Source organism: Nerophis lumbriciformis, linkage group LG08 (assembly GCF_033978685.3).
Source record: "Nerophis lumbriciformis linkage group LG08, RoL_Nlum_v2.1, whole genome shotgun sequence".
Lineage (NCBI taxonomy): Eukaryota > Metazoa > Chordata > Actinopteri > Syngnathiformes > Syngnathidae > Nerophis > Nerophis lumbriciformis.
The window spans coordinates 52,381,621-52,391,770 of record NC_084555.2 but is presented as its reverse complement, the minus strand read 5'-3'; positions in this window follow the sequence as shown (position 1 = coordinate 52,391,770).

Sequence of the window (10,150 nt, the reverse complement as noted above, 5' to 3'; positions counted from 1 at the left end):
CTGTATGTCCTTAAAAAAACAACATCATTTTTTTCTAGTGGATCCTTAAAAACAGCAGAGGACTCCTGTCATATAGAGGATCTTTGTGTTAGGGTGTAGTTCCTCAAAGAGCATTGCATTGTTTTGCTGTATGTCCTTAAAAAAAAAAAAACATCTTTTTTTTCTAGTGGATCTTTAAAAACAGCAGAGCACTCCTGTCATATAGAGGATCTTTGTGTTAGGGTGTAGTTCCTTAAGGAGCCTTGCATTGTTTTGCTGTTTGTCCTTAAAAAAAAAAAAACATCTTTTTTTTCTAGTGGATCTTTAAAAACAGCAGAGCACTCCTGTCATATAGAGGATCTTTGTGTTAGGGTGTAGTTCCTTAAGGAGCCTTGCATTGTTTTGCTGTTTGTCCTTAAAAAAAAAACATCATTTTTTTCTAGTTGATCCTTAAAAACAGCAGAGCACTCCTGTCATATAGAGGATCTTTGTTTTAGGGTGTAGTTCCTTAAAGAGCATTGCATTGTTTTGCTGTATGTCCTTAAAAAACAGCATAAAATGTTTTCTAGTGGATCCTTAAAAACAGCAGATCACTCCTGTCATATAGAGGATCTTTGTGTTAGGGTGTATTTCCTCAAAGAGCCTTGCATTGTTTTGCCGTTTGTCCTTAAAAAAAAAACATCATTTTTTTCTAGTCGATCCTTAAAAACAGCAGAGGACTCCTGTCATATAGAGGATCTTTATTTTAGGGTGTAGTTCCTTTACAAGCATTGCATTGTTTTGCTGTATGTCCTTAAAAACAGCTTCAAATGTTTTCTAGTGGATCCTTAAAAACATCAGAGCACTCCTGTCGTATAGAGGATCTTTGTGTTAGGGTGTAGTTCCTCAAAGAGCCTTGCATTGTTTTGCTGTATGTCCTTAAAAAAACAACATAATTTTTTTCTAGTGGATCCTTAAAAACAGCAGAGCACTCCTGTTATATAGAGGATCTTTGTTTTAGGGTGTAGTTCCTTAAAGAGCATTGCATTGTTTTGCTGTATGTCCTTAAAAAAACAGCATGAAACGTTTTCTAGTGGATCCTTAAAAACAGCAGAGGACTCCTGTCATATAGAGGATCTTTGTGTTAGGGTGTAGTTCCTTAAAGAGCCTTGCATTGTTTTGCTGTATGTCCTTAAAAAAAAAAAAAAAAACCATTATTTTTTTCTAGTCGATCCTTAAAAACAGCAGAGCACTCCTGTCGTATAGAGGATCTTTGTGTTGGGGTGTAGTTCCTCAAAGAGCCTTGCATTGTTTTGCTGTTTGTCCTTAAAAAAAAACAACATAATTTTTTTCTAGTGGATCCTTAAAAACAGCAGAGCACTCCTGTTGTATAGAGGATATTTGTGTTTGGGTGTAGTTCCTTAAAGACCATTGTATTGTTTTGCTGTATGTCCTTAAAAAAAACATCATTTTTTTCTAGTGGATCCTTAAAAACAGCAGAGGACTCCTGTCATATAGAGGATCTTTGTGTTAGGGTGTAGTTCCTCAAAGAGCCTTGCATTGTTTTGCTGTATGTCCTTAAAAAAAAAACATAATTTTTTTCTAGTGGATCCTTAAAAACAGCAGAGCACTCCTGTCGTATAGAGGATCTTTGTGTTAGGGTGTAGTTCCTTAAAGAGCATTGCATTGTTTTGCTGTTTGTCCTAAAAAAACAAAAACATCATTTTTTTCTAGTGAATCCTTAAAAACAGCAGATGACTCCTGTCATATAGAGGATCTTTGTGTTAGGGTGTAGTTCCTCAAAGAGCCTTGCATTGTTTTGCTGTATGTCCTTAAAAAAAAAACATAATTTTTTTCTAGTGGATCCTTAAAAACAGCAGAGCACTCCTGTCGTATAGAGGATCTTTGTGTTAGGGTGTAGTTCCTTAAAGAGCCTTGCATTGTTTTGCTGTATGTCCTTAAAAAAAACAACATCAATTTTTTCTAGTGGATCCTTAAAAACAGCAGAGGACTCCTGTTATATAGAGGATCTTTGTGTTAGGATGTAGTTCCTCAAAGAGCCTTGCATTGTTTTGCTGTTTGTCCTAAAAAAAAAAAAACATAATTTTTTTCTAGTGGATCCTTAAAAACAGCAGAGGACTCCTGTCATATAGAGGATCTTTGTGTTAGGGTGTAGTTCCTCAAAGAGCATTGCATTGTTTTGCTGTTTGTCATTAAAAAAAAAAAAACATAATTTTTTTCTAGTGGATCCTTAAAAACAGCAGAGGACTCCTGTTATATAGAGGATCTTTGTGTTAGGGTGTAGTTCCTTAAAGAGCATTGCATTGTTTTGCTGTTTGTCATAAAAAAAAAAAAAAAACATCATTTTTTTCTAGTGGATCCTTAAAAACAGCAGAGCAGTCTTGTCATATAGAGGATCTTTGTGTTAGGGTGTAGTTCCTTAAAGAGCATTGCATTGTTTTGCTGTATGTCCTTAAAAAACAGCATCAAATGTTTTCTAGTGGATCCTTAAAAACAGCAGATCACTCCTGTCGTATAGAGGATCTTTGTGTTACGGTGTAGTTCCTTAAAGAGCATTGCATTGTTTTGCTGTATGTCCTTAAAAAAAAACATCATTTTTTTCTAGTCGATCCTTAAAAACAGCAGAGGACTCCTGTCATATAGAGGATCTTTATTTTAGGGTGTAGTTCCTCAAAGAGCTTTGCATTGTTTTGCTGTTTGTCCTTAAAAAAAAAAAAACATTATATTTTTCTAGTGGATCTTTAAAAACAGCAGAGCACTCCTGTTATATAGAGGATCTTTGTGTTAGGGTGTAATTCCTCAAAGAGCCTTGCATTGTTTTGCTGTTTGTCCTTAAAAAAAAACATCATTTTTTTCTAGTGGATCCTTAAAAACAGCAGAGCACTCCTGTCATATAGAGGATCTTTATTTTAGGGTGTAGTTCCTCAAAGAGCATTGCATTGTTTTGCTGTTTGTCCTAAAAAAAAAAAAAAACATCATTTTTTTCTAGTAGATCCTTAAAAACAGCAGAGCACTCCTGTCATATAGAGGATCTTTGTTTTAGGGTGTAGTTCCTTAAAAAGCATTGCATTGTTTTGCTGTATGTCCTTAAAAAACAGCATAAAATGTTTTCTAGTGGATCCTTAAAAACAGCAGATCACTCCTGTCATATAGAGGATCTTTGTGTTAGGGTGTATTTCCTCAAAGAGCCTTGCATTGTTTTGCCGTTTGTCCTTAAAAAAAAAACATCATTTTTTTGTAGTCGATCCTTAAAAACAGCAGAGGACTCCTGTCATATAGAGGATCTTTATTTTAGGGTGTAGTTCCTTTACAAGCATTGCATTGTTTTGCTGTATGTCCTTAAAAACAGCATCAAATGTTTTCTAGTGGATCCTTAAAAACATCAGAGCACTCCTGTCATATAGAGGATCTTTGTGTTAGGGTGTAGTTCCTCAAAGAGCCTTGCATTGTTTTGCTGTATGTCCTTAAAAAAACAACATCATTTTTTTCTAGTGGATCCTTAAAAACAGCAGAGAACTCCTGTCATATAGAGGATCTTTGTGTTAGGGTGTAGTTCCTCAAAGAGCCTTGCATTGTTTTGCTGTATGTCCTTAAAAAAACAACATCATTTTTTTCTAGTGGATCCTTAAAAACAGCAGAGGACTCCTGTGATATAGAGGATCTTTGTTTTAGGGTGTAGTTCCTCAAAGAGCATTGCATTGTTTTGCTGTTTGTCCTTAAAAAAAAAAAAAAAAACATCATTTTTTTCTAGTGGATCCTTAAAAACAGCAGAGGACTCCTGTCATATAGAGGATCTTTGTGTTAGGGTGTAGTTCCTCAAAGAGCCTTGCATTGTTTTGCTGTATGTCCTTAAAAAAAAAAAAACATCTTTTTTTTCTAGTGGATCTTTAAAAACAGCAGAGCACTCCTGTCATATAGAGGATCTTTGTGTTAGGGTGTAGTTCCTTAAGGAGCCTTGCATTGTTTTGCTGTTTGTCCTTAAAAAAAAAAAAACATCTTTTTTTTCTAGTGGATCTTTAAAAACAGCAGAGCACTCCTGTCATATAGAGGATCTTTGTGTTAGGGTGTAGTTCCTTAAGGAGCCTTGCATTGTTTTGCTGTTTGTCCTTAAAAAAAAAACATCATTTTTTTCTAGTTGATCCTTAAAAACAGCAGAGCACTCCTGTCATATAGAGGATCTTTGTTTTAGGGTGTAGTTCCTTAAAGAGCATTGCATTGTTTTGCTGTATGTCCTTAAAAAACAGCATAAAATGTTTTCTAGTGGATCCTTAAAAACAGCAGATCACTCCTGTCATATAGAGGATCTTTGTGTTAGGGTGTATTTCCTCAAAGAGCCTTGCATTGTTTTGCCGTTTGTCCTTAAAAAAAAAACATCATTTTTTTCTAGTCGATCCTTAAAAACAGCAGAGGACTCCTGTCATATAGAGGATCTTTATTTTAGGGTGTAGTTCCTTTACAAGCATTGCATTGTTTTGCTGTATGTCCTTAAAAACAGCATCAAATGTTTTCTAGTGGATCCTTAAAAACATCAGAGCACTCCTGTCGTATAGAGGATCTTTGTGTTAGGGTGTAGTTCCTCAAAGAGCCTTGCATTGTTTTGCTGTATGTCCTTAAAAAAACAACATAATTTTTTTCTAGTGGATCCTTAAAAACAGCAGAGCACTCCTGTTATATAGAGGATCTTTGTTTTAGGGTGTAGTTCCTTAAAGAGCATTGCATTGTTTTGCTGTATGTCCTTAAAAAAACAGCATGAAACGTTTTCTAGTGGATCCTTAAAAACAGCAGAGGACTCCTGTCATATAGAGGATCTTTGTGTTAGGGTGTAGTTCCTCAAAGAGCCTTGCATTGTTTTGCTGTTTGTCCTTAAAAAAAAACATCATTTTTTTCTAGTGGATCCTTAAAAACAGCAGAGGACTCCTGTCATATAGAGGATCTTTATTTTAGGGTGTAGTTCCTCAAAGAGCATTGCATTGTTTTGCTGTTTGTCCTAAAAAAACAAAAACATCATTTTTTTCTAGTGAATCCTTAAAAACAGCAGAGGAATCCTGTCATATAGAGGATCTTTGTGTTAGGGTGTAGTTCCTTAAAGAGCCTTGCATTGTTTTGCTGTATGTCCTTAAAAAAAAAACCATCATTTTTTTCTAGTGGATCCTTAAAAACAGCAGAGGACTCCTGTCATATAGAGGATCTTTATTTTAGGGTGTAGTTCCTCAAAGAGCATTGCATTGTTTTGCTGTATGTCCTTAAAAAAACAACATAATTGTTTTCTAGTGGATCCTTAAAAACAGCAGAGGACTCCTGTCATATAGAGGATCTTTATTTTAGGGTGTAGTTCCTCAAAGAGCATTGCATTGTTTTGCTGTATGTCCTTAAAAAAACAACATCATTTTTTCTAGTGGATCCTTAAAAACAGCAGAGGACTCCTGTCGTATAGAGGATCTTTGTGTTAGGGTGTAGTTCCTTAAAGAGCCTTGCATTGTTTTGCTGTATGTCCTTAAAAAAACAACATCATTTTTTTCTAGTGGATCCTTAAAAACAGCAGAGGACTCCTGTCATATAGAGGATCTTTGTGTTAGGGTGTAGTTCCTCAAAGAGCATTGCATTGTTTTGCTGTATGTCCTTAAAAAAAAAAAAACATCTTTTTTTTCTAGTGGATCTTTAAAAACAGCAGAGCACTCCTGTCATATAGAGGATCTTTGTGTTAGGGTGTAGTTCCTTAAGGAGCCTTGCATTGTTTTGCTGTTTGTCCTTAAAAAAAAAAAAACATCTTTTTTTTCTAGTGGATCTTTAAAAACAGCAGAGCACTCCTGTCATATAGAGGATCTTTGTGTTAGGGTGTAGTTCCTTAAGGAGCCTTGCATTGTTTTGCTGTTTGTCCTTAAAAAAAAAACATCATTTTTTTCTAGTTGATCCTTAAAAACAGCAGAGCACTCCTGTCATATAGAGGATCTTTGTTTTAGGGTGTAGTTCCTTAAAGAGCATTGCATTGTTTTGCTGTATGTCCTTAAAAAACAGCATAAAATGTTTTCTAGTGGATCCTTAAAAACAGCAGATCACTCCTGTCATATAGAGGATCTTTGTGTTAGGGTGTATTTCCTCAAAGAGCCTTGCATTGTTTTGCCGTTTGTCCTTAAAAAAAAAACATCATTTTTTTCTAGTCGATCCTTAAAAACAGCAGAGGACTCCTGTCATATAGAGGATCTTTATTTTAGGGTGTAGTTCCTTTACAAGCATTGCATTGTTTTGCTGTATGTCCTTAAAAACAGCTTCAAATGTTTTCTAGTGGATCCTTAAAAACATCAGAGCACTCCTGTCGTATAGAGGATCTTTGTGTTAGGGTGTAGTTCCTCAAAGAGCCTTGCATTGTTTTGCTGTATGTCCTTAAAAAAACAACATAATTTTTTTCTAGTGGATCCTTAAAAACAGCAGAGCACTCCTGTTATATAGAGGATCTTTGTTTTAGGGTGTAGTTCCTTAAAGAGCATTGCATTGTTTTGCTGTATGTCCTTAAAAAAACAGCATGAAACGTTTTCTAGTGGATCCTTAAAAACAGCAGAGGACTCCTGTCATATAGAGGATCTTTGTGTTAGGGTGTAGTTCCTCAAAGAGCCTTGCATTGTTTTGCTGTTTGTCCTTAAAAAAAAACATCATTTTTTTCTAGTGGATCCTTAAAAACAGCAGAGGACTCCTGTCATATAGAGGATCTTTGTGTTAGGGTGTAGTTCCTTAAAGAGCCTTGCATTGTTTTGCTGTATGTCCTTAAAAAAAAAAAAAAAAAACATTATTTTTTTCTAGTCGATCCTTAAAAACAGCAGAGCACTCCTGTCGTATAGAGGATCTTTGTGTTGGGGTGTAGTTCCTCAAAGAGCCTTGCATTGTTTTGCTGTTTGTCCTTAAAAAAAAACAACATAATTTTTTTCTAGTGGATCCTTAAAAACAGCAGAGCACTCCTGTTGTATAGAGGATATTTGTGTTTGGGTGTAGTTCCTTAAAGACCATTGTATTGTTTTGCTGTATGTCCTTAAAAAAAACATCATTTTTTTCTAGTGGATCCTTAAAAACAGCAGAGGACTCCTGTCATATAGAGGATCTTTGTGTTTGGGTGTAGTTCCTTAAAGACCATTGTATTGTTTTGCTGTATGTCCTTAAAAAAAAAACATCATTTTTTTCTAGTGGATCCTTAAAAACAGCAGAGGACTCCTGTCATATAGAGGATCTTTATTTTAGGGTGTAGTTCCTCAAAGAGCATTGCATTGTTTTGCTGTTTGTCCTAAAAAAACAAAAACATCATTTTTTTCTAGTGAATCCTTAAAAACAGCAGAGGACTCCTGTCATATAGAGGATCTTTGTGTTAGGGTGTAGTTCCTCAAAGAGCCTTGCATTGTTTTGCTGTATGTCCTTAAAAAAACAACATCATTTTTTCTAGTGGATCCTTAAAAACAGCAGAGCACTCCTGTCGTATAGAGGATCTTTGTGTTAGGGTGTAGTTCCTTAAAGAGCCTTGCATTGTTTTGCTGTATGTCCTTAAAAAAACAACATCATTTTTTCTAGTGGATCCTTAAAAACAGCAGAGCACTCCTGTCGTATAGAGGATCTTTGTGTTAGGGTGTAGTTCCTTAAAGAGCCTTGCATTGTTTTGCTGTATGTCCTTAAAAAAACAACATCATTTTTTTCTAGTGGATCCTTAAAAACAGCAGAGGACTCCTGTCATATAGAGGATCTTTGTGTTAGGGTGTAGTTCCTCAAAGAGCATTGCATTGTTTTGCTGTTTGTCATTAAAAAAACAAAAACATAATTTTTTTCTAGTGAATCCTTAAAAACAGCAGAGGACTCCTGTCATATAGAGGATCTTTGTGTTAGGGTGTAGTTCCTCAAAGAGCCTTGCATTGTTTTGCTGTATGTCCTTAAAAAAAAAACCATCATTTTTTTCTAGTGGATCCTTAAAAACAGCAGAGGACTCCTGTTATATAGAGGATCTTTATTTTAGGGTGTAGTTCCTCAAAGAGCATTGCATTGTTTTGCTGTATGTCCTTAAAAAAACAACATCATTTTTTCTAGTGGATCCTTAAAAACAGCAGAGCACTCCTGTCGTATAGAGGATCTTTGTGTTAGGGTGTAGTTCCTTAAAGAGCCTTGCATTGTTTTGCTGTATGTCCTTAAAAAAACAACATCATTTTTTTCTAGTGGATCCTTAAAAACAGCAGAGGACTCCTGTCATATAGAGGATCTTTGTGTTAGGGTGTAGTTCCTCAAAGAGCATTGCATTGTTTTGCTGTTTGTCATTAAAAAAAAAAAAACATCATTTTTTTCTAGTGGATCCTTAAAAACAGCAGAGGACTCCTGTTATATAGAGGATCTTTGTGTTAGGGTGTAGTTCCTTAAAGAGCATTGTATTGTTTTGCTGTTTGTCATAAAAAAAAAAAAACATCATTTTTTTCTAGTGGATCCTTAAAAACTCCTGTCATATAGAGGATCTTTTTTTAGGGTGTAGTTCTTTTACAAGCATTGCATTGTTTTGCTGTATGTCCTTAAAAACAGCATAAAATGTTTTCTAGTGGATCCTTAAAAACAGCAGATCACTCCTGTCGTATAGAGGATCTTTGTGTTAGGGTGTAGTTCCTTAAGGAGCATTGTATTGTTTTGCTGTATGTCCTTAAAAACCCCCCAAAAACATCATTTTTTTCTAGTGGATTCTTAAAAACAGCAGAGCCCTCCTGTTGTAGAGAGGATCTTTGTGTTAGGGTGTAGTTCCTTAAAGAGCCTTGCATTGTTTTGCTGTATGTCCTTAAAAAAAAAAAACATAATTTTTTTCTAGTGGATCCTTAAAAACAGCAGAGCACTCTGTCATATAGAGGATCTTTGTGTTAGGGTGTAGTTCCTTAAAGAGCATTGCATTGTTTTGCTGTATGTCCTTAAAAAACAGCATAAAATGTTTTCTAGTGGATCCTTATAAACAGCAGAGCACTCCTGGCATATAGAGGATCTTTGTGTTAGGGTGTATTTCCTTAAAGAGCATTGCATTGTTTTGCTGTATGTCCTTAAAAAACAGCATAAAATGTTTTCTAGTGGATCCTTATAAACAGCAGAGCACTCCTGTCATATAGAGGATCTTTGTGTTAGGGTGTAGTTCCTTAAGGAGCCTTGCATTGTTTTGCTGTATGTCCTTAAAAAAAATAAAAAAATAAACATTATTTTTTTCTAGTCGATCCTTAAAAACAGCAGAGCACTCCTGTCGTATAGAGGATCTTTGTGTTGGGGTGTAGTTCCTCAAAGAGCCTTGCATTGTTTTGCTGTTTGTCCTTAAAAAAAAAAAAACATAATTTTTTTCTAGTGGATCCTTAAAAACAGCAGAGCACTCCTGTTGTATAGAGGATCTTTGTTTTTGGGTGTAGTTCCTTAAAGACCATTGTATTGTTTTGCTGTATGTCCTTAAAAAAAAACATCATTTTTTTCTAGTGGATCCTTAAAAACAGCAGAGGACTCCTGTCATATAGAGGATCTTTATTTTAGGGTGTAGTTCCTCAAAGAGCATTGCATTGTTTTGCTGTTTGTCCTAAAAAAACAAAAACATCATTTTTTTCTAGTGAATCCTTAAAAACAGCAGAGGACTCCTGTCATATAGAGGATCTTTGTGTTAGGGTGTAGTTCCTCAAAGAGCCTTGCATTGTTTTGCTGTATGTCCTTAAAAAAAAAACATCATTTTTTTCTAGTGGATCATTAAAAACAGCAGAGCACTCCTGTCGTATAGAGGATCTTTGTGTTAGGGTGTAGTTCCTTAAAGAGCCTTGCATTGTTTTGCTGTATGTCCTTAAAAAAAACAACATCATTTTTTTCTAGTGGATCCTTAAAAACAGCAGAGGACTCCTGTTATATAGAGGATCTTTGTGTTAGGATGTAGTTCCTCAAAGAGCCTTGCATTGTTTTGCTGTTTGTCCTAAAAAAAAAAAAACATAATTTTTTTCTAGTGGATCCTTAAAAACAGCAGAGGACTCCTGTCATATAGAGGATCTTTGTGTTAGGGTGTAGTTCCTCAAAGAGCATTGCATTGTTTTGCTGTTTGTCATTAAAAAAAAAAAAAACATAATTTTTTTCTAGTGGATCCTTAAAAACAGCAGAGGACTCCTGTTATATAGAGGATCTTTGTGTTAGGGTGTAGTTCCTTAAAGAGCAT